We start from the raw sequence: 25,399 nt of genomic DNA, 5'->3' as shown, positions 1-25,399 counted from the left end.
GGCTACGGGTTGAACTAGATGGACTTAGAGTCTCCCTTCAACCTTAAAAACTATGATACTATGATGATAAAGCAATGTGGAAGGAAAAAATGAAAATTTTACTTTTTAACACAAAAATGTTACTTTAGCCATAACATTTTCATTTTCACAAGGGAGAAAAGAGAAAGTGCACCCTACAATTTATTGTCCATTTTCTCCTGTGTACGCAGATACCTTATATGTGGTGGAAATCAAATGTTTGGGCACACGGCAGAGCTCGAAAGGGAAGGAGCGCCATTTGAATTTTTGAACGCAAAATTAGCTGCACTCATTAGCGGATGCTATGTCAGGTTTGAAGACTCCCTGAGGTGCCTAAACAATAGAGCTCCCCCACAAGTGACCCCATTTTGGAAACTAGAGCCCTCAAATAATTTTTCTAGATGTTTGGTGAGCACTTTGAACACCTGGGGCTTCACAGAAGTTTATAAAGTTGAGCTGTGAAAAGAATTTTCTTTTTTTTTACCACAAAACTGTTGCTTCAACTAAGTAGCTTTTTTTTCGACAAGGTTATCAGGAAAAAATACACCATGAAATTTATAGTGCATTTTTTCCTGAGTTCGACGATACCTCATATGTGGTGGAAAGTAATTGTTTGGGCGCATGGCGGGGCTCAGAAGAGAAGGAGCACCATTTGACAGCAAAGTTTGTTTGAATCATTAGCGGATACCATGTCACGTTTGGAGACCCCCTGAGGTGCCTAAACAGTAGAGCCCCCCCACAAGTGACCCCATTTTGGAAACTAGACCCCTCAAGGAGTTTATCTAGATGTTTAGTGATCCCCAAGGGGCTCCACAAACGTTAATAATGTTGAGCCATGAATACAATTTTCTTTTGTTTTACCACAGAACTGTTACTTGAACCAGGTAGCTTTTTTTTCACAAGGGTATCAGGAAAAAATGCACCATAAAACGTATTGTGCAATTTCTCCTGAGTACACAGACACCTCATATGTGGAGAAAAGTAATTGTTGGGCGCATGGCGGGGCTCAGAAGAGAAGGGCACCATTTGACAGGAAAATTGGTTGGAATCATTAGCGGACGCCATGTCACGTTTTTAGACCCCCCCTATGGTGCCTAAACAGTGGAGCTCCCCCACAAATTACCCCATTTTGGAACTAGACCCCTCAAGGAATTTATCTAGATGTTTAGTGAGCCCCTTGTACCCCCAGGGGCTCCACTGAAAGTTGATAACTTTGAACCGTGAAAATTATTTATTTTTTTTTTATTTTTTTTTTTAAATTTTTGCAGCAATAAGGTAGCTTTTTTTTTTTCTTTTTACAACGGTATCAGGAAAAAATGCACCATAAAACGTATTGTGCAATTTTTCCCGAGTACGCAGATACCTCATATGTGGTGGAAATCAATTGTTTGGGCGCATGGCGGGGCTCAGAAGACAAGGAACGCCATTTGACTTTTCAAACGCACAGACGCAGTGCACTGATCGGCCGCTGCAGGAGGCACGGTCGGATGAGATACAAAAAGCGCTGGGGATACGGAAAAAAAGTCACGCCAAAAATTGAGCAGGGAGGCTGATCCGCGCTCAACGGGACGCACGGACAGATGCGATACTTTTTTTCCGTATCCCCGACGCTTTTTGTATCGCATCAGTCCGTGCGTCCCGCCGAGCGCTGATCAGGGATGCACATAACGGATCGGCATCCCTGCTCAATTTTTGGCATGACTTTTTTTTCCGTATCCCCGATGCTTTTTGTCACGCCAAAAATGATGCGATACAAAAGCGTCGGGGATACGGGGAAAAAAAAGTCCCGCCGAAAACTGACCACGGATGCAGATACGTTATCTGCAACCCTGATCAGCGCTCGGCGGGACGCACGGACGCATGAGGTGTAAAAATGGACAGGGGATAGAGGAAAAAAAAAAAAAAGTAATACTCACAGTACCCAGAGGATTAGCAGGAGGAACAGCTTTACAGGAGCAGCAGGCAGGAAGTTGGACAGCTCAGCAGAAGACCCAGGAAGAAGGACCCAGCAATGGAGGCAGATGTGATCGGGCCAGTGATGACCTCGGACGACCCGGTGAAGACAGGTAAGAGGACATCGGGGGGACAGCAGAGGGGGAGGGGGAGAGCAGAGGGTGAGAGCAGAGGAGGAGGGAGATACCGGAGGAGCTGCAGAATAGAGATCACGGGGGAGGCCGGCAGATTGGGATGTCTGGGGGCAGATCGGGATGTTGGGGGGGAAGATCGGGATGTCGGGGGGCAGATCGGGATGTCGGGGGGGCAGATCGGGATGTTGGGGGGCAGATCGCAGGGGGGCACGGGCAGGGGCCATTACGGGAGCATGCAGGAGCTGCAAGGTGAGCACAATACTCACCGCTCCTGCTCCACTTGACAGCAGCGGCAGCAGCGGTGGCGTGGTACCACTAGTACCAGCCAGTGCTGCACGCTGCAGACATGTTGGGGGAGGGTCCCCAGACCAGCACAGGCCTGGGGAGGGCGGCCACCAGCAAATCAAACCGCCCCACTGCACACTGATTGGAGCGATTGCGCGTCATAGCTAGAGTTGAGCGCGGTTCGTGGTTCGTGGTTCTCCAGTTCTAGGCTCGAGTGATTTTGGGGCATGTTCTAGATCGAACTAGAACTCGAGCTTTTTGCAAAAGCTCGATAGTTCTAGAAACGTTCGAGAACGGTTCTAGCAGCCAAAAAACAGCTAAATCTTAGCTTGGTTTCTGCTGTAATAGTGTAAGTCACTCTGTGAATCAAACTATTATCACATTTCAGTGTATAGTGTGCGTGAACAGCGCCTTCAGATCACTGCTGTTTCTATAATGGCGATCGCCATTTTTTTTTTTTTTTTTCTTGTCTTCCTTCCCTAAGCGCGCGCGTCTTGTGGGGCTGGCCAGCATGTCAGCCAATCACAGACACACACACACCTAAGTGGACTTTGAGGCAGAGAAGCAACGGCATGTGTGATAGGATCTGCATGTCACATGTCCCTGCATTATAAAACCGGACATTTTCTTCACGATCGCCATTATCTGCCTTCTGCGTCTTTGGTGTCAGACATCACTGTCGCAGTTCCGTCCTTTGTCCTATCGCCGATACAGCTGTATGCGCTGCATACACAGCGTTAGACAGCTTAGGGAGAGCACATTCTAGCAGTCCTTTTAAGGGCTCGTACCGGCAGGGTCAGAGAGCCATAGGTGACAGGTCCTGCAAACAGCAACAGCGTCTGTGTAGCCCAGGTCAGGGATTTCCTCCCTGCATTTCACCATTAGGAGGGAATAGAAAGGCAGGCTTCCATTCCTCTACCCAGAGCACCACAATCCTGCCACTGTACCCTCTTGTCCTCTGCACACTCCAACTCATTCTAAGTAAGCCATTATACTAGCAAACACTCAGTGTACCTAGTGGCATCCTATCTGTGGCTATTGGACTTTGCTATAGTCCCACTAGTGCAAAGACATTTGCAGAGCACATCTGCCTGCATTGCACACTCCAAGTTTTTTAAACTAAGCAATTTTACTAGCAAACACTCAGTGTACCTAGTGGCATCCTATACGTGGCTATTGGACTTTGCTATAGTCCCACTAGTGCAAAGACATTAGCAGAGCACATCTGCCTGCATTGCACACTCCAAGTTTTTTAAACTCAGCCATTATACTAGCAAACACTCAGTGTACCTAGTGGCATCCTATACGTGGCTATTGGACTTTGCTATAGTCCCACTAGGGCCAAGACATTTGCAGAGCGCATCTGCCTGCGTTGCACACTCCAACAAATTATAACGAAGCCATTATACTAGCAAACACTCAGTGTACCTAGTGGCATCCTATACGTGGCTATTGGACTTTGCTATAGTCCCACTAGTGCCAAGACATTTGCAGCACGTCTGCCTGCGTTGCACACTCCAACGAATTATAACTAAGCCATTATACTAGCACACACTCAGTGTACCTAGTGGCATCCTATACGTGGCTATTGGACTTTGCTATAGTCCCACTAGTGCAAAGACATTAGCAGAGCACATCTGCCTGCATTGCACACTCCAAGTTTTTTAAACTCAGCCATTATACTAGCAAACAGTCAGTGTACCTAGTGGCATCCTAAACGTGGCTATTGTACTTTTGTCAATTCACAGTATTGGAACGTTATTTGCAGCACGTCTGCCTGCATTGCACACTCTAACTTTTTTAAACTCAGCCATTATACTAGCAAACACTCACTGTACCTAGTGGCATCCTAAACGTGGCTATTGTACTTTTGTCAATTCACAGTATTGGAACGTTATTTGCAGCACGTCTGCCTGCATTGCACACTCTAACTTTTTTAAACTCAGCCATTATACTAGCAAACACTCACTGTACCTAGTTGTATCCTAAACGTGGCTATTGTACTTTTGTCAATTCACAGTATTGGAACGTTATTTGCAGCACGTCTGCCTGCATTGCACACTCTAACTTTTTTAAACTCAGCCATTATACTAGCAAACACTCACTGTACCTAGTTGTATCCTAAACGTGGCTATTGTACTTTTGTCAATTCACAGTATTGTAACGTTATTTGCAGCACGTCTGCCTGCATTGCACACTCTAACTTTTTTAAACTCAGCCATTATACTACCAAACAGTCAGTGTACCTAGTGGCATCCTAAACGTGGCTATTGTACTTTTGTCAATTCACAGTATTGGAACGTTATTTGCAGCACGTCTGCCTGCATTGCACACTCTAACTTTTTTAAACTCAGCCATTATACTACCAAACAGTCAGTGTACCTAGTGGCATCCTAAACGTGGCTATTGTACTTTTGTCAATTCACAGTATTGGAACGTTATTTGCAGCACGTCTGCCTGCATTGCACACTCTAACTTTTTTAAACTCAGCCATTATACTAGCAAACACTCAGTGTACCTAGTGGCATCCTAAACGTGGCTATTGTACTTTTGTCAATTCACAGTATTGGAACGTTATTTGCAGCACGTCTGCCTGCATTGCACACTCTAACTTTTTTAAACTCAGCCATTATACTAGCAAACAGTCAGTGTACCTAGTGGCATCCTATACGTGGCTATTGTACTTTTGTCAATTCACAGTATTGGAACGTTATTTGCAGCACGTCTGCCTGCATTGCACACTCTAACTTTTTTAAACTCAGCCATTATACTAGCAAACAGTCAGTGTACCTAGTGGCATCCTAAACGTGGCTATTGTACTTTTGTCAATTCACAGTATTGGAACGTTATTTGCAGCACGTCTGCCTGCATTGCACACTCTAACTTTTTTAAACTCAGCCATTATACTAGCAAACAGTCAGTGTACCTAGTGGCATCCTAAACGTGGCTATTGTACTTTTGTCAATTCACAGTATTGGAACGTTATTTGCAGCACGTCTGCCTGCATTGCACACTCTAACTTTTTTAAACTCAGCCATTATACTACCAAACAGTCAGTGTACCTAGTGGCATCCTATACGTGGCTATTGGACTTTGCTATAGTCCCACTAGTGCCAAGACATTTGCAGAGCGCATCTGCCTGCGTTGCACACTCCAACTAATTATAACGAAGCCATTATACTAGCAAACACTCACTGTACCTAGTTGTATCCTAAACGTGGCTATTGTACTTTTGTCAATTCACAGTATTGGAACGTTATTTGCAGCACGTCTGCCTGCATTGCACACTCTAACTTTTTTAAACTCAGCCATTATACTACCAAACAGTCAGTGTACCTAGTGGCATCCTAAACGTGGCTATTGTACTTTTGTCAATTCACAGTATTGGAACGTTATTTGCAGCACGTCTGCCTGCATTGCACACTCTAACTTTTTTAAACTCAGCCATTATACTAGCAAACAGTCAGTGTACCTAGTGGCATCCTAAACGTGGCTATTGTACTTTTGTCAATTCACAGTATTGGAACGTTATTTGCAGCACGTCTGCCTGCATTGCACACTCTAACTTTTTTAAACTCAGCCATTATACTACCAAACAGTCAGTGTACCTAGTGGCATCCTAAACGTGGCTATTGTACTTTTGTCAATTCACAGTATTGGAACGTTATTTGCAGCACGTCTGCCTGCATTGCACACTCTAACTTTTTTAAACTCAGCCATTATACTACCAAACAGTCAGTGTACCTAGTGGCATCCTAAACGTGGCTATTGTACTTTTGTCAATTCACAGTATTGGAACGTTATTTGCAGCACGTCTGCCTGCATTGCACACTCTAACTTTTTTAAACTCAGCCATTATACTACCAAACAGTCAGTGTACCTAGTTGTATCCTAAACGTGGCTATTGTACTTTTGTCAATTCACAGTATTGGAACGTTATTTGCAGCACGTCTGCCTGCATTGCACACTCTATCTTTTTTAAACTCATCCATTATACTAGCAAACACACAGTGTACCTAGTGGCATCCTATACGTGGCTATTGGACTTTGCTATAGTCCCACTAGTGCCAAGACATTTGCAGAGCGCATCTGCCTGCGTTGCACACTCCAACTAATTATAACGAAGCCATTATACTAGCAAACACTCACTGTACCTAGTTGTATCCTAAACGTGGCTATTGTACTTTTGTCAATTCACAGTATTGGAACGTTATTTGCAGCACGTCTGCCTGCATTGCACACTCTAACTTTTTTAAACTCAGCCATTATACTAGCAAACACTCACTGTACCTAGTTGTATCCTAAACGTGGCTATTGTACTTTTGTCAATTCACAGTATTGGAACGTTATTTGCAGCACGTCTGCCTGCATTGCACACTCTAACTTTTTTAAACTCAGCCATTATACTAGCAAACACTCACTGTACCTAGTTGTATCCTAAACGTGGCTATTGTACTTTTGTCGATTCACAGTATTGGAACGTTATTTGCAGCACGTCTGCCTGCATTGCACACTCTAACTTTTTTAAACTCAGCCATTATACTACCAAACAGTCAGTGTACCTAGTGGCATCCTAAACGTGGCTATTGTACTTTTGTCAATTCACAGTATTGGAACGTTATTTGCAGCACGTCTGCCTGCATTGCACACTCAAACTTTTTTAAACTCAGCCATTATACTACCAAACAGTCAGTGTACCTAGTGGCATCCTAAACGTGGCTATTGTACTTTTGTCAATTCACAGTATTGGAACGTTATTTGCAGCACGTCTGCCTGCATTGCACACTCTAACTTTTTTAAACTCAGCCATTATACTAGCAAACACTCAGTGTACCTAGTGGCATCCTAAACGTGGCTATTGTACTTTTGTCAATTCACAGTATTGGAACGTTATTTGCAGCACGTCTGCCTGCATTGCACACTCTAACTTTTTTAAACTCAGCCATTATACTAGCAAACAGTCAGTGTACCTAGTGGCATCCTATACGTGGCTATTGTACTTTTGTCAATTCACAGTATTGGAACGTTATTTGCAGCACGTCTGCCTGCATTGCACACTCTAACTTTTTTAAACTCAGCCATTATACTAGCAAACAGTCAGTGTACCTAGTGGCATCCTAAACGTGGCTATTGTACTTTTGTCAATTCACAGTATTGGAACGTTATTTGCAGCACGTCTGCCTGCATTGCACACTCTAACTTTTTTAAACTCAGCCATTATACTAGCAAACAGTCAGTGTACCTAGTGGCATCCTATACGTGGCTATTGGACTTTGCTATAGTCCCACTAGTGCCAAGACATTTGCAGAGCGCATCTGCCTGCGTTGCACACTCCAACTAATTATAACGAAGCCATTATACTAGCAAACACTCACTGTACCTAGTTGTATCCTAAACGTGGCTATTGTACTTTTGTCAATTCACAGTATTGGAACGTTATTTGCAGCACGTCTGCCTGCATTGCACACTCTATCTTTTTTAAACTCATCCATTATACTAGCAAACACACAGTGTACCTAGTGGCATCCTATACGTGGCTATTGGACTTTGCTATAGTCCCACTAGTGCCAAGACATTTGCAGAGCGCATCTGCCTGCGTTGCACACTCCAACAAATTATAACGAAGCCATTATACTAGCACACACTCAGTGTACCTAGTGGCATCCTATACGTGGCTATTGGACTTTGCTATAGTCCCACTAGTGCAAAGACATTTGCATAGCACGTCTGCCTGCATTGCACACTACAACTTTTTTAAACTAAGCAATTTTACTAGCAAACACTCACTGTACCTAGTTGTATCCTAAACGTGGCTATTGTACTTTTGTCAATTCACACTACTGCAAATCTATGTGCAGCACCTCTGCATGACAACCTCGTGCTCTGTTTTTAATAAGCTATAATGATAGCACAAAATACTGCCATTTTGTGGCATCATAGAACTGGCTGTTGTATTCCATTAGTGCCCCACTGGTGACAAGCTATTTCTAGCACCTCTACATCACACCCTCATGCACATTTTGCTACGCTAATGTTATAGCAAACTCATGGAATTCATTGCTGCATTTCATAATTCGGAGGGATAGAAAGTCAGGCTTCCTTTAGCTTTTCCTTCTGTTCATAGACAGCATCTCCAAGACAAATTTCCCCTCCACGTCTAAGTGTGGAGAGGCAGCTAGTGCGCATGCGTGTGCCGATGTACCCCAGCTGCAGCATAATTACAGTGTTTCGCCTAGTGAGTATGCTCAGCCTGACTGTGCCATTCCTGACGCTAAGTTTTCATTTCGGGATACAGCGCATGCTCCCACACTAAGTGTGAAAAGCCTCTTTGCACAGGTGCTTGCATTCCGTGCCGGGTCTAAGTCCTGTTTTGGGCATAGACACCATGCTAAAGCTGATAGTCTTTTTTCAGAGACTGTATTTCATGCTACTGAGCATGCTCAGGCACTTCCTGCATCAGAGACTAGGTCCGGTAATGAACTCTTTGGCCCTGGCCCTGATGTGGGGGTCCCATATAGACCACAGGGCATCAGGTGTCCTCCCAAATGGCTTGCAGAGGCCCACACCTATGACTTGTCACCGCATTATTGATGCTCAGACGATGACTGGTGAGGTGTTTGGGTCATGGCAGCCATGAGGTCATCATTGAAGTTGCGTTTCCAAATAGGACGCTAGTTATGCCACTCATGACGTGTCACTCTACTTTTGTCTCCAGGAGGTGCATTGTGGTTCACCCTGGTTTGGGGCGGACCCAGGTTATAAAAGGGGCTGGAGCCAACAAGGAGGTGCGCAGTATTCTATTATGCTCCGAAAGAGCACACCTCCATGTGTTGAACCCATTGCGGCTTTAGGCCAGAGGTAGGCAGGGATCGGGTGGTGGATGCAGGCCACCACCACAGTTGGTAACGCAGAACGGTTAAGACCAGCTCCTGTCCTAACAGTCCTGCTTGTGCAGCCCAGTGGCATTAACAGGCCTGCTGCTGCTGATGCGCCTGCTGTCCACAGGTGTGGCCCCTACGCACACGGTCAGCGTACTCAATGGCCCCTGTGTTGTTAACAGGGAGTTCCTGGGCTGGGTGGGCATGTGGACCCTGTGACGCTAACAGGGCTCACAGTCTCCAGATCCGAATGGCGTCTAACTCGGTTCAGGCTACTATTAGTTTCATAGCCACACAGCTCTGTATCCTCCACCAAACCTTCAAGTTGCCAACCTCTCCTTTTCCAACTGGGAGCACGGTGGACACTGACTGCTGATGGGGATATATACCTTTCTCTTTCTTTTCTTATTAATTTTCGTTATATAGCGGTCACAGATTATATACCACTTTATCCAAATCTGCCAGTCCCACTGTAACAGATGTTGTTTCTTCAGCAAATGTTACAGTTGCTTAACCACCAAATCCACGGACCAAAACTTTTTTCCCCTTTCCAACACACCTGTTCCCCTTTCCAACAGCATCTGTCCTTTTTCAACTCATTTTGGGATATGACCAAAAGTGCAACTGTGCAGGGACACCGTACTCAACGCCATCTCAGCACAGCAGCCATCCCTCGGTCCCTCCGATGTGGACAAGTAAAAGACCATTTCCTCCTATCCATGACAAAGCGTTGAGATTCACTCTGTGCAGCACTGGTGTTTAGTGGACAAGTAGATCTAAGATTGCGTACCACATTCTGCAGATACTCCTGTATACGTGCGTCTATTTCTATGGCAGGAATTAGTTCGCCAAATTTTGTCTTGTACCGGGGATCTAACAGTGTGGCAACCCAGTATTCAGGATTAGTTCAAATTCATACAATCCGAGGGTCATGTAGGTAGTGCAGCAAGAAGGCGCTCATGTGTCTTGTGCATCCAGGAGGACCAAGTCCTTGGTGTGTTGGTGGCAGAGAGGTGAGAATCGTGCATCCTTCCTCTGCCCTCTACCCACAACCTCGCACAACCGAAATGTGAGCAAGCTCTCACTCATCTGCTGAGTCTTCCATGCCCATCGCCAGTTCGTCCTCCATTTCTTCATGGGCTCCTGCACTTTCATCAACACTTTTTGCTGATACTATGCGCCCTTGTTAATCCCTCTCCCTCACCATGAATGCCGCATAGGTGCCGCTGACCATCTGGACCTCGTAGATCTTGTTATCCCTTCCGCATATGACTCCTCCTGTACTTCCTCCCCTTCCTCTTGTCCCAACACCTGACTCAGAATAATAATTACAGTGTGCTCCATCATGTAGATGACCAGAATTGTCACGCTGAGAATGACATTGCCAGTGCTAAACATCTTCGTCGACATTTCAAAACTGTGTAGCAGGGTGCATAGGTCCTTGATCTGACACCACTCCAGCAGCGTGATCTGCACCACCTCTGGATCAAGTTATCCCAGGCTATATGTCTTACCGTATTTCAGCAGGGCTCTGCGGTGCTGCCACACACGCTGCAACATGTGCAGATTCCAATTCCTGCGTGTCGAAACATCGCATTTACGGCGTTTAACTGCCAGACCCTAAGACTTCCGGAGTGATGAAAGTTGTTGAGCTGCTGTGTGCGCACGATGGAAGTGAGCACATAGCGAGCGTGCCCACTGCACAAGGCCATGTAGGCCGTGATGGTGTTTTAAAAATCGCTGGCGAATTCGGTTCAACACGTGAGCCCTAAAAGGCACGTGTGTCACATTGCCCTGAGGATGGCCCGCAGCCAGGTTTGCATCATTGCCGCACACGGCTGTTAAGTCACCAACGTAGTCCGCTCCGTCAATTTGTACTCCGGTTGCCAGGTGACAATTTGTTCCTTTCATGAATAGTGCTGATGATGTGAGAGTAGTCGATGCCAGCGGCGCAGGTGGACGCAGGTTATGCTCACCCACTGGGCTGCATTACCTTGACAGATGCAGAATCTCTGGCTGAATGTAGCTGGTGGGTATCTCACAGATGAAATACCATCATTCAGCTACAACCAATGGGAAGACACCACACCCTTTTTTATGCCCATCCTGTCTGCAGACCACTGCCAGACATAGCTATGAACCTCTGGTTAATTTTACCCCCAGTTCAGTTTTATGATTTTGTGTGCTTGTTACCTGACTACTTTTCCTGCTTGCTGTTTATGTACCTTGTTGGCCGATACGCATTTCACCTCTGCTTGTTTTCTGATTCTTTCCTGGCCGTCCCATTCTGTTCCTGTTCCTCAATTAATGTTTTGACCCTGCCTGACTACTATTCTCTGTAATAGCGGTGTGACTCACATTTCCCATACATTTCAAAGTAAAGCTTTGACCGCCTGATGGCATTGAGCTCTGCTGCCAGCATAGTAAGGAGGTGTGTGGTAGTCCTTGTGCGCAGTTGCAAGGAAGGGTGGCCTGACCACACAGGGTTTGCGCCAAGGTAGAGGACCCACACGAGGTTGAAGAGGCAGAAGCAGTGTATTAACTTCTACATACAGAACAAGGATTGAAACAACTCGTGGGGACGGCAAGACTTGTACAGCAGACCCTTCTCCATCTCTCACCATAGTTTGCCAGTGCCCAGTCAGTGACATGTAATGACCCTGTCTATGCTTACTGGTCCAAGTATCTGTGTTGAAATGCACCCTGTCGCACACAGATTTTCTCAAGGAAGTGGTGATGTTGTGTGCGACATGCTGGTGTAGCGCGGGCATGCTTTTCTTGGAGAAGCAGTGGTGATTGGGCATGTGGTACTGGGGCACAGCGACAGACATAAGGTCTGTAAAATCCTGTGTGTCCACTACGCGTAAAGGCAGCATTTCGGTAGCCAACAGCTTACAGAGGGATAGAGTCAACCACTTAGCTTTGTCATGGGTCGCAGTAAGTGGCCTTTTATTTGACCACATCTGAGGGAAAGAGATCTGGCTGCTGTCTGTAGACGGTGTTGAGTAGGGTGTCCCTGGAAAAATGCAGGTTTGTGAGAAAAGTGCAGGCGGAGACATGATGTTGCCTTTATCTTGCCTTCAGATCTGTTCATCTTGTATCATTTTTAAAAAACACATCAAGCAAGGGTTACTCCAAGCGGAGTCTACCTTTTTTCCCAACATTGGGCACACAGACACCCCATCAGTGGCAGCACTTGTGCCCTAGTTGCAAACAGGATGTTTTGATATGCATCAAGCACATTCCAAATCCACAAGCATTTACTCTCCCCAGGATGACACAGGGGTAGTAAATTCCTTCTGGATCCATGACTTGTTCATTTTGATGAACGTCAGTGTGTCCACATTGTCACTGGACAGACGCGTGCGCTTATCTGTCAGCACACACCCAGCAGCACTGAAGAAGACACGTTCAGAGACAACGCTGGCAGCTGCACACGACAAAATCTCCAAGGCGTAACTGGAGAGCTCTGTCAATTTTTCTAGATTTGAAGCCCAAAAGGAGCAAGGCTCCATTTGCAAAGTCATTGCATCGATGTTCATTTGGAGATACTCCTGTATCATCCTCTCCATCCGTTGACTATGTGTCAGACTTGTTGTCTCTGGTGGCCTTGCAAAGGAGGGTCTAAAAAAATTATGAAAATATTCCATAAAATTGCTGTTACCAGCACCAGATACGGTCCTACTGGTACGGGTAGACTGTTGAAGATGACGATGCTGTCCCATGTTTGTCAAGTTACAACTGGGAGAATCACTCCCTTCACCTGCACGGTTGTTTGGTGTAAAAGCCGAGCTAAGATCGAGTAACAGCTTATGCTGATACTCCAGCATACGTGCGTCCCTTTCTATGGGTGGAATTATGTCACAAAATTTGGACTTGTCCCGGGGATCTAATAGTGTGGCAAGCCAGTAGTCATCATCACTTCTAATTTTGACAATCCGAGTGTCATGTTGGAGGTAGTGCAACAAGAAGGCACTCATGTGTCTTGCGCAGCCATGCGGACCAAGTCCACGCTGTGTTTGTGGCATAGAGGTGCTAACCGTTCTTTCTTCCTCTGACATCTCCCCCCAACCTCTTTGCCACATATTTCAAAGAAAAGATCGACCAAACCAGACAAGTCTTTTCTGCTGAACCACCACAACCCCTTTATATAACAGACCACTGCCCCTCCCCCATAAACTTCCTCCCCACTATCACCGAAGGAGAGCTTGCACATCTTCTCTCAAAAGCGCACCTCACTACATGCGCACTTGACCCCATCCCATCCCACCTCCTCCCCAACCTCACCACTATCCTTATTCCCGCCTTATCCCATCTCTTCAACCTATCTCTAACAACTGGTACCTTCCCTTCTGCCTTTAAGCATGCAACAGTCACACCTATCCTAAAGAAACCTTCCCTCGACCCAACCTCTACTACCAGCTATCGACCCATATCGCTACTCCCACTTGCCTCAAAACTCCTGGAACAGCATGTCCATGCTGAACTTTCCTCCCACCTCTCCTCTAACTCTCTCTTTGACAACCTACAGTCCGGCTTCCGTCCACATCATTCCACTGAAACTGCCCTGACTAAAATCACAAATGACTTACTTACCGCCAAAGCTAACAACCACTTCTCTGTACTCCTACTTCTAGACCTATCCTCAGCCTTTGACACTGTTGACCACTCCCTGCTACTACAGATCCTCTCTTCCCTTGGTGTCAGAGACCTCGCTCTCTCTTGGATCTCTTCATACCTCTCCAACCGCACTTTTAGTGTCTCCCATTCCCACACAACCTCTTCATCCCGTTCTCTCTCTGTTGGTGTCCCTCAAGGCTCTGTCCTGGGACCCTTACTTTTTTCTATCTATACATTTGGCCTGGGACAACTCATAAAGTCCCATGGCTTCCAGTACCACCTGTATGCCGATGACACTCAGATCTACCTCTCTGGTCCAGATGTCACATCTCTGCTGTCCAGAATCCCAGAGTGCCTATCTGCTATATCTTCCTTCTTTTCCTCTCGCTTCCTAAAGCTCAATATGGCCAAAACTGAACTGATCATCTTTCCTCCATCTCCCCTGCACTCTCCACCTGATCTATCCATTACAATTAATAACATCACGCTCTCCCCAGCACCCAAAGTTCGGTGCCTCGGAGTGACCTTTGACTCTGCCCTGTCCTTCATACCGCACATCCAATCCCTCACCACCTCCTGCCGTTTTCAACTCAAAAATATCTCCAGAATCCGCCCTTTTCTCAATCCCCAATCTACAAAAATTCTAGTGCACGCCCTCATAATCTCCCGCATCGACTACTGCAACATCCTCCTCTGTGGTCTCCCTGCTAACACACTCGCCCCTCTCCAGTCCATCCTTAACTCTGCTGCCCGACTGATCCACCTCTCTCCTCAATACCACCCCGCTTCTCCTCTCTGCAAGTCCCTCCACTGGCTCCCAATCTTCCACCGTATCCAATTCAAATTACTAACACTGACCTACAAAGCTATCCATAATCTGTCTCCTCCATATATCTCTGAACTAATCTCTCGCTACACTCCAAAACGTAACCTCCGGTCCTCCCAAGATCTCCTTCTATCCTCCTCTCTCATTCGCTCCTCATGCAACCGACTCCAAGACTTCTCCCGAGCATCCCCAGTCTCCTGGAACTCACTGCCTCAACACGTCAGACTATCTACTACACTCGCAAGCTTCAAACGGAACCTAAAGACTCATCTGTTCAGAAATGCCTATAACCTTCAATGACCTCACTGCTTCACCACCGTGCGGAGCTGCCGCCCCACCACCGTGCGGAGCTGCCGCCCCACCACCGTGCGGAGCTGCCGCCCCACCACCGTGCGGAGCTGCCGCCCCACCACCGTGCGGAGCTGCCGCCCCACCACCGTGCGGAGCTGCCGCCCCACCACCGTGCGGAGCTGCCGCCCCACCACCGTGCGGAGCTGCCGCCCCACCACCGTGCGGAGCTGCCGCCCCACCACCGTGCGGAGCTGCTGCCCCACCTACACCCCACCTACTGTCTCCTCCCCAAAATCCTTTAGGATGTAAGCCCGCAAGGGCAGGGCCCTCTTCCCCCTGTGCTAGTCTGTCTATTGTAACGTGTACATGTATTCTGTATGTAACCCCCTCATGTACAGCACCATGGAATCAATGGTGCTCTATAAATAAACAATAATAATAATAATAATAATAACTGAATTTTGACCAAGGTCTCCCTCATCCGCTGAGTCTTCCATGTCCATGGACAGTTCGTCCTCCATATCTTCATGTCCTCCTGCACCTTCCTCAACATCTCGCCTGCTACCATGCGCCCTTGTTGATCCCTGTCCCCCATGGTCCCATGCCTGCCGCGTTGGTGATGATGAACGTCTGGACCTTGGTGATGTTGTTGTGTCTTGCGCATATGAATCCTCCTGTAGTTCCTCCCCTTCCTGTTGTCCCACCCCCTGACTCCGAATAGTGTTTAGCGTGTGCTCCAGCATGTAAATGACTGTAATCGTCATGCTGATAATGGCATTGTCAGCGCTAAACATATTCGTCGCCATGTCGAAACTGTGCAGAACGGTGCATAGGTCCTTGATCTGAGATCACTCCATCAGGGTGATCTGCCCCACTTCTGCATCTCGTTGGCCCAGGCTATACATCATGACGTATTGCAGCAGGGCTCGCCGGTGCTGCCACAGTCGCTGTAACATGTGGAGAGTTGAATTCCAGCGTGTCGCCACATCGCATTTCAGGCGATGAACCGGCAGGCCGAAAGACTTCTGGAGCGATGCAAGTCGCTCAGCTGCGGCGGTTGAACGGCGGAAGTGAGCACTGCAGACAGTTTCCGTGCCCTGGTCAGAAGGCCATCTAGGCCGGGATAGTGTGTTAAAAATTGCTGGACAACAAGGTTCAACACGTGAGCCATACAAGGCACGTGTGTCACCTTGCCCAGGCGAAGGGCCGCACCCAGGTTTGCAGCATTGTCGCACACGGCCTTACCAGGCTGCAGGTTGAGTGGAGACAACCATTTATTAAACTCGGACCGCAGAGCTGACCATAACTCCTCAGCTGTGTGACTCTTATTCCCAAGACATGTCAAGCTAAAGACCGCCTGATGCCGTTGCGCTCTGCTGCCAGCATAGTAATGAGGGGTGCGTGATTCCTTCTGCGCAGTGAGAACGCTGGTGGCCTGACCAGGCAGGCTTGGGGCGGAGGTGGAGGACCCAGATGAGGTGGAGGATGCAGAAGCAGTGGCGGAACTTGGACAGACAGAGGATTGACACACAAGTCGTGGGGACGGCAAGACTTGTGCAGCAGACCCTTCACCATCTATCAACATAGTTACCCAGTGCCCAGTCAGCGACATGTAACGTCCCTGTCCATGCTTACTGGTCCAAGTATCGGTGGTGAAATGCACCCGTTCACACACAGAGTTTCTCAAGGAAGCGGTGATGTTGTGTGCGACATGCTGGTGTAGCGCGGGCACACCTTTCTTAGAGAAGTAGTGGCGACTAGGCATCTGGTACTGGGGCACAGCGACAGACATAAGGTCTCTAAAATCCTGTGTGTCCACTAGGCGGAAAGGCAGCATTTCGGTAGCCAACAGCTTACAGAGGGATAGAGTCAACCTCTTAGCTTTGTCATGGGTCGGAGGAAGTGGCCTTTTATTTGACCACATCTGAGGGACAGAGATCTGGCTGCTGTGTGTAGACGGTGTTGAGTAGGGTGTCCCTGGAAAAATGCAGGTTTGTGAGGAAAGTGCAGGCGGAGACATGATGTTGCCTTCATCCAACGTAGGTGCTATCGATGTCTGAGAGAGCTGTACACACTCACTTGTTTCCCCTTCCAAACCAACTGACGACCTACCAAGCAAACTGCCTGTTGCGGTTACAGTGGTGGAAGTTTTGCGTGGAAAAACAGGTGTGACAGCTGTCCCCACAGTCCTAGAAGATGAAGAGCGCGCGGATGCACTGGAAGGGGCGGGCGGTGGATGGTTCGCTCCGCTAGGCCGCATTGCAGCACAGTGAGCTTCCCACCGGGACCTATGATATTTATTCATGTGACGATTCATGGAAGAAGTTGTCAAACTGCTGAGGTTTTGACCTCTACTAAGAGAATCATGACAAATTTTACATATCACATGATTTGGGCGATCTTTTTCTATGTCAAAAAAGGAACAGGCTAGGCAAGGCTTAGAGGCCATGCGACCTGTTGATGCACCCCGAATAACGCTCATAGGCAGAGTGGTGGCTGAGGATGCAGTTGTAGACGTGCTACCAGTGCTCCGACTCTGTCCAGGAAGGCGCAAGGTAATTTCGTCGTCGGTTGCATCCTCCTCCACCGCCTCTGTTGACCTCCTCGAGTGCCTGACTGGGGGTTGACAGTAGGTGGGATCTAGAACTTCATCATCAATTGTTGTGTTTGCACTCCCCTCCCCCTCAGACCGAGCCTCTTCTTGCCCTGACCGAATATTTAAGTTGTCATCCCAATCGGGTATCTGCGTCTCATCTTCATCAGTATGTTCCTCATTGCCTATAACCACAGTTGTTGGAAAGGCAGCATTTTGGTAGCCAACAGTTTGCATTTTATGAAAGTCAACCTCCAAGCCATGTCATGCCCTTCTAAAAGCATGTATAACACAGCCTTGTTCATCTTGGTTCTTTTAGAGACACAGCGAGGGGACTCCAACCACAGTCTCCCTCGTTTCCACTCACTGGGCCACACACACCCCACTTGACTGGCATCGGTTGAGCTCCCTTTTGAAAAAGAAAAAGATGCTTTGCATGAAGCACTCTCAAAAATACGCGTGCCTTTCCCGTCCCCTGGCTGACCCAGGGGAAGAAAAGTCCTCTGAGAGCCATGACTTGTTCATCTTGGTTCTTTTAGAGACACAGCGAGGGGACTCCAACCACAGTCTCCCTCGTTTCCACTCACTGGGCCACACACACCCCACTTGACTGGCATCGGTTGAGCTCCCTTTTGAAAAAGAAAAAGATGCTTTGCATGAAGCACTCTCAAAAATACGCGTGCCTTTCCCGTCCCCTGGCTGACCCAGGGGAAGAAAAGTCCTCTGAGAGCCATGACTTGTTCATCTTGGTTCTTTTAGAGACACAGCGAGGGGACTCCAACCACAGTCTCCTTCGTTGCCACTCACTGGGCCACACACACCCCACTTGACTGGCATCGGTTGAGCTCCCTTTTGAAAAAGAAAAAGATGCTTTGCATGAAGCACTCTCAAAAATACGCGTGCCTTTCCCGTCCCCTGGCTGACCCAGGGGAAGAAAAGTCCTCTGAGAGCCATGATTTGTTCATTTTGGGTCTTTTAGAAACACAGCGAGGGGACTCCAACCACAGTCTCCTTCGTTGCCACTCACTGGGCCACACACACCCCACTTGACTGGCATCGGTTGAGCTCCCTTTTGAAAAAGAAAAAGATGCTTTGCATGAAGCACTCTCAAAAATACGCGTGCCTTTCCCGTCCCCTGGCTGACCCAGGGGAAGAAAAGTCCTCTGAGAGCCATGACTTGTTCATCTTGGTTCTTTTAGAGACACAGCGAGGGGACTCCAACCACAGTCTCCCTCGTTTCCACTCACTGGGCCACACACACCCCACTTGACTGGCATCGGTTGAGCTCCCTTTTGAAAAAGAAAAAGATACTTTGCATGAAGCACTCTCAAAAATACGCGTGCCTTTCCCGTCCCCTGGCTGACCCAGGGGAAGAAAAGTCCTCTGAGAGCCATGACTTGTTCATCTTGGTTCTTTTAGAGACACAGCGAGGGGACTCCAACCACAGTCTCCCTCGTTTCCACTCACTGGGCCACACACACCCCACTTGACTGGCATCGGTTGAGCTCCCTTTTGAAAAAGAAAAAGATGCTTTGCATGAAGCACTCTCAAAAATACGCGTGCCTTTCCCGTCCCCTGGCTGACCCAGGGGAAGAAAAGTCCTCTGAGAGCCATGACTTGTTCATCTTGGTTCTTTTAGAGACACAGCGAGGGGACTCCAACCACAGTCTCCCTCGTTTCCACTCACTGGGCCACACACACCCCACTTGACTGGCATCGGTTGAGCTCCCTTTTGAAAAAGAAAAAGATGCTTTGCATGAAGCACTCTCAAAAATACGCGTGCCTTTCCCGTCCCCTGGCTGACCCAGGGGAAGAAAAGTCCTCTGAGAGCCATGATTTGTTCATTTTGGGTCTTTTAGAAACACAGCGAGGGGACTCCAACCACAGTCTCCTTCGTTGCCACTCACTGGGCCACACACACCCCACTTGACTGGCATCGGTTGAGCTCCCTTTTGAAAAAGAAAAAGATGCTTTGCATGAAGCACTCTCAAAAATACGCGTGCCTTTCCCGTCCCCTGGCTGACCCAGGGGAAGAAAAGTCCTCTGAGAGCCATGACTTGTTCATCTTGGTTCTTTTAGAGACACAGCGAGGGGACTCCAACCACAGTCTCCCTCGTTTCCACTCACTGGGCCACACACACCCCACTTGACTGGCATCGGTTGAGCTCCCTTTTGAAAAAGAAAAAGATGCTTTGCATGAAGCACTCTCAAAAATACGCGTGCCTTTCCCGTCCCCTGGCTGACCCAGGGGAAGAAAAGTCCTCTGAGAGCCATGACTTGTTCATCTTGGTTCTTTTAGAGACACAGCGAGGGGACTCCAACCACAGTCTCCCTCGTTTCCACTCACTGGGCCACACACACCCCACTTGACTGGCATCGGTTGAGCTCCCTTTTGAAAAAGAAAAAGATGCTTTGCATGAAGCACTCTCAAAAATACGCGTGCCTTTCCCATCCCCTGGCTGACCCAGGGGAAGAAAAGTCCTCTGAGAGCCATGACTTGTTCATCTTGGTTCTTTTAGAGACACAGCGAGGGGACTCCAACCACAGTCTCCCTCGTTTCCACTCACTGGGCCACACACACCCCACTTGACTGGCATCGGTTGAGCTCCCTTTTGAAAAAGAAAAAGATGCTTTGCATGAAGCACTCTCAAAAATACGCGTGCCTTTCCCGTCCCCTGGCTGACCCAGGGGAAGAAAAGTCCTCTGAGAGCCATGATTTGTTCATTTTGGGTCTTTTAGAAACACAGCGAGGGGACTCCAACCACAGTCTCCTTCGTTGCCACTCACTGGGCCACACACACCCCACTTGACTGGCATCGGTTGAGCTCCCTTTTGAAAAAGAAAAAGATGCTTTGCATGAAGCACTCTCAAAAATACGCGTGCCTTTCCCGTCCCCTGGCTGACCCAGGGGAAGAAAAGTCCTCTGAGAGCCATGACTTGTTCATCTTGGTTCTTTTAGAGACACAGCGAGGGGACTCCAACCACAGTCTCCCTCGTTTCCACTCACTGGGCCACACACACCCCACTTGACTGGCATCGGTTGAGCTCCCTTTTGAAAAAGAAAAAGATGCTTTGCATGAAGCACTCTCAAAAATACGCGTGCCTTTCCCGTCCCCTGGCTGACCCAGGGGAAGAAAAGTCCTCTGAGAGCCATGACTTGTTCATCTTGGTTCTTTTAGAGACACAGCGAGGGGACTCCAACCACAGTCTCCCTCGTTTCCACTCACTGGGCCACACACACCCCACTTGACTGGCATCGGTTGAGCTCCCTTTTGAAAAAGAAAAAGATGCTTTGCATGAAGCACTCTCAAAAATACGCGTGCCTTTCCCGTCCCCTGGCTGACCCAGGGGAAGAAAAGTCCTCTGAGAGCCATGATTTGTTCATTTTGGGTCTTTTAGAAACACAGCGAGGGGACTCCAACCACAGTCTCCTTCGTTGCCACTCACTGGGCCACACACACCCCACTTGACTGGCATCGGTTGAGCTCCCTTTTGAAAAAGAAAAAGATGCTTTGCATGAAGCACTCTCAAAAATACGCGTGCCTTTCCCGTCCCCTGGCTGACCCAGGGGAAGAAAAGTCCTCTGAGAGCCATGTCCACATTGTCAGTGGACAGACACGTGTGCTTATCTGCCAGCAGACCCACAGCAGCACTGAAGACAGGTTCCGAGAGAACGCTGGCTGCAGGACACGACAAGATCCCCAAGACGTACGTGGCGAGCTCAGGCAATTTATCAAGATTGGAAGCCAAGAATGAGCAGGGCTCAAGTTGCACATTAATGGAATCGATGTTTCCTTGCATATACTCATATATCTGTGTGTCCTCCTCTTTTTCCTTGTCCAGCTCTTTTGTTTTCGCATGAGTATATGTCCTTGTCACTTTCCCATGTGTTTGTGTTGTGTTGTGAGTTGTTTATCACCTTTTGGACACCTTTGAGGGTGTTTTCTAGGTGTTTTTCTGTGTTTGTGATTGCCTGCCATTGTTTCCTATGTAGTTCGAGTTCGGTTCGTCGAACGTTCGACGAACCGAACTCGAACGGGAGGTCCGTTCGGCGAACCAACCTCGAGCCGAACCGCGACCGTTTCGCTCATCTCTAGTCATAGCACGATCGCTCCAATCAGTGCTGCAGGGGCTGGGGGCGGCATGTTTGAGGTCTACCTATGATCTGCTGAAGCTGCTGCAGCATCTCATAGCTGGATCTCCTAGTATCGCACTATTTCCGGCATTATTTTTATCGAAATCAGTGCGAAAGATGTGGTTGGCGGTTCAGATTTGAACAGCCAATCACATCAATCGTCGATGGGGGGTGGCGATGCCACCCCCCCTGGGGTGAAGCAAAGGTCCCCTGCTGTAAGAAACAGCAGGGGACATCATTTGAAAGCCGTTGCTATGGCCACAGCAATCAAATAAACTTTAGGCCGTAAAATTACATCCCTGGTCGTTAAGTCACGTTAAAATAGGACGTAATTTTACTGCCCGCGGTCGTGAAGGGGTTAATAGTCCCCTTAACCCCTTCAGCCCCCGGGCATTTTCCGTTTTTGCGTTTTTGTTTTTTGCTCCCTTTCTTCCGAGAGCCATAACTTTTTTATTTTTCTGTCAATCTTGCCATAAGAGGGCATGTTTTTTCCAGACGAGGTCTACTTTTAAATGAAACCATAGGTTTTACCATATAGTGTGCTGGAAAATGGCAAAAAACTTCCCAAGTGCGGAAGAATTGCAAAAAAGTGTGATCGTACAAGTTTTTGGGATATTTTTTCACCGTGTTCACTATATGGTAAAATTGCTGTATCTATGTGATGCCTCAGGTCAGTTCGAGTTTGTTGACACCAAGCATGAATAGGTTTACTTGTATTTAAGGGGTTAAAAAAATTTCACAAGCTTGTCCAAAAAAAGTGATGCACGTTTTGCGCCATTTTCCAAAACCCGTAGCGTTCTCATTTTTCAGGATCTAAGGCTCAGTGATGACTTATTTTTTGCATCTCGAGCTGACATTTCTAATGGTACCATTTTTGCGCAGATGCTACATTTTGATCGCCTGTTATTGCATTTTGCGTAAAACTTGTGGTGACCAAAAAACATAATTTTGGCGTTTGGAATTTTTTTGCCACTACGCCGTTTACTGATCAGATTAATTGATTTTATATTTTGATAGATCGGGCATTTCTGAACGCGGCGATACCAAATATGTGTATATTTATTTTTTTTTTAACCCTTTAATTTTCAATGGGGTGAAAGGGGGGTGATTTGAACTTTTAGTTTTTTGTTTTTTTTCCCAATTTTTTAAAACTTTTTTTTTACTTTTTTTTTATTTTACTAGTCCCCCAAGGGGGCTATAGCAATCAGCAATCCGATCGCTCTGATCTATCTGCTGATCATAGCTATACAGCTGTAAACAGCAGATACGGTCACTTCCTGCTTCACTGGCCTCCCGGTCGAGTGAAAACGAAAGTGAAACGTCATAGCTGCAGGCGTCATCACATGACAAACATGCTAACATGGCAACCATCGAAAGTCACGTGATCACTCACGTAACTTCCGGTGGGGGCGGCGGTAAGTGAAAATCTTCACCGCGCGTATATACATCTCGCTGCCAGACTTTGGCAGCGAGATGTAAGGGGTTAATGTTACGGGTGGAATGCGATTCCACTCGTAACATGCAGGCACACATGTCAGCTGTTGAAAACAGCTGACATGTGCGCCAATCGCCGCACCCTGCCCGCACACGATCCATGATGGATAGATTCGTCAGGTCGTGAAGGGGTTAAGGGACTTGAAGTTGGAATCGTCCAATCGCTTGTGGAGTACATAGCAGTGCATCAGAACTGCCATGTATAGCAGAAATCACAATCACAATCTCCTATGTATGGCTGCTCGCAGGCGGCATTCACAGGTGAATCATGATGACACACACAGGGGTAATGAGCTGACCCTTGACTGTCATGATAGCCTATCGGCGCCCTGCTCAGTACTCTAAGGCTATGTGCGCACTTTGCGGTTTCCATGCGTTTCCGCAGCGTTTTCAACTGCAGCGCTTTAATGCCAAAATGCATGCGTTTTGATTTCCAAGCAAAGTCTATGGGAATTTGAGATTTCTTGTGCGCACTATGCTGTTAAAAACGCTGCATTTTAGTTGCAGAAAATTTGGCAAAAACTCAGCGTTTAAAGAAGCAGCATGTCAATTGTTTTTGCCATTTTGGCAGCGTTTTGCTAACATTAGAGTCAATGAGAACTTTCAAAACGTATCCTGAATCAAAATCCCAGCGTTTAACATGCTTTTTTGATGCAGAAAACATGCGTTTTTGACAAAATAAACGCATGTGTTTATGCCTTTATAATAATGGCATGATATGTCCCTTTACTCACACACATAGTCCGACAAATTAAAATAATGAAAATCCATAATGTAACGTTATTTTATGCATAAATAGTATAAAACAGTTATACTTTTAATAAAATGAGCTATTTTGTGCATGATTTTAATCATGATATTTGTTATCATTTTTTCCGTTTTTTTTCATAGTGTTGGAATGTTTAAACTTTATTTAGTACTGAATTTGTATTCAAAACGCATCTGACTTTAAGCAATGAAAAAGCATGTAAAACGCGGTAAAAACGCGGTAAAAACACAAGCAGATATATAGCATTTTTGTGGTCAAAACCAAATTTGACAAAAACAATTTCTGCCACAGTATGCGTTTAGAACTGCAACTACCTTGACGCAAAGTGCGCACATGGCCTAAAGGTAATGAAGGGATTAAAGGGAACCTATCAGCAGACATTTTGCACTAAACCTAAAAAATTCCCCTTCTGCAGCTCCTGGGCTGTATTCTAGCAAGGTTCCTGTTGGTATTGTGCCCCCTTTTAGACCAAAATAAATACTTTATAAAGTGGTACCTTTTTGTATGCAAATCCTTTTCAATTGGGCGGCGGTTCAGTGACGCTGCTGTGACGTCGCTGTGACGCTAAACGAACCACCCCCTTAGAAAGGGGGCGGTCACAGCGACGTCGCAGAGCAGGTATGTGCGTGTGACACTGCCGTAGCTATAATGTTCGCTACGGCAGCGATCACCACATATCAGCCGTGCGATGGGGGCGGATGCAATCGCGCTCGACATCGCTAGCAAATACAAGCGATGTCGCAGCGTGTAAAGCACCCCTTAGAGTGGGTACAGGTGAGTATGTTATACCCAACAGGTTATAGATCGGCAGCATTTCTCTGGTGTTCTAATAAATAACACTGGGGAACACAATTTTTTAGGAGTTAGGTCAGACAACTGTTCTTAATTAATTTTTAGATGCTGAATCCAGAAATGATCTCAGTTTTTCTCTATCACGTCAAGTTTTTGAACTATAGGATTTTTGTCTTCTCAAAAATATGTAAACTACTGTTCCTAAAAAGTGATTTGTTTTTTTTAAACAGTACAAATATGAACAAAAAATGAAATATATAAGAAATAGTGTTAAAAAACATATTTGCCATGCCTATCATGTTTTTTACAAAGGATATATATATGTATATATATATATATATATATATATATATATATATATATATATATATATATGCAAGTATTGAAGGTAAAAATGTACATTTATAGCTTTTTCTGGAGTGTTTAACTTGAGGACAATCACGTTTGATGCTCCAGCAATAGTCATCCATCATATGTACATACCATCTACCCAGGTAACGGTCTTCCATAACCTTCAAATCTTGGTGAAATCGTTCACCTTGCTCATCACTGACAGCACCAAGATTTTCCGGAAAGTTGGCAAGATGGCAATGCAGAAAATGTAGTTTAAT

This window comes from Anomaloglossus baeobatrachus, chromosome 2, assembly GCF_048569485.1.
Source record: "Anomaloglossus baeobatrachus isolate aAnoBae1 chromosome 2, aAnoBae1.hap1, whole genome shotgun sequence".
Lineage (NCBI taxonomy): Eukaryota > Metazoa > Chordata > Amphibia > Anura > Aromobatidae > Anomaloglossus > Anomaloglossus baeobatrachus.
The sequence above is the reverse complement of the archived record's forward strand: the minus strand, read 5'-3'. Positions refer to the sequence as shown.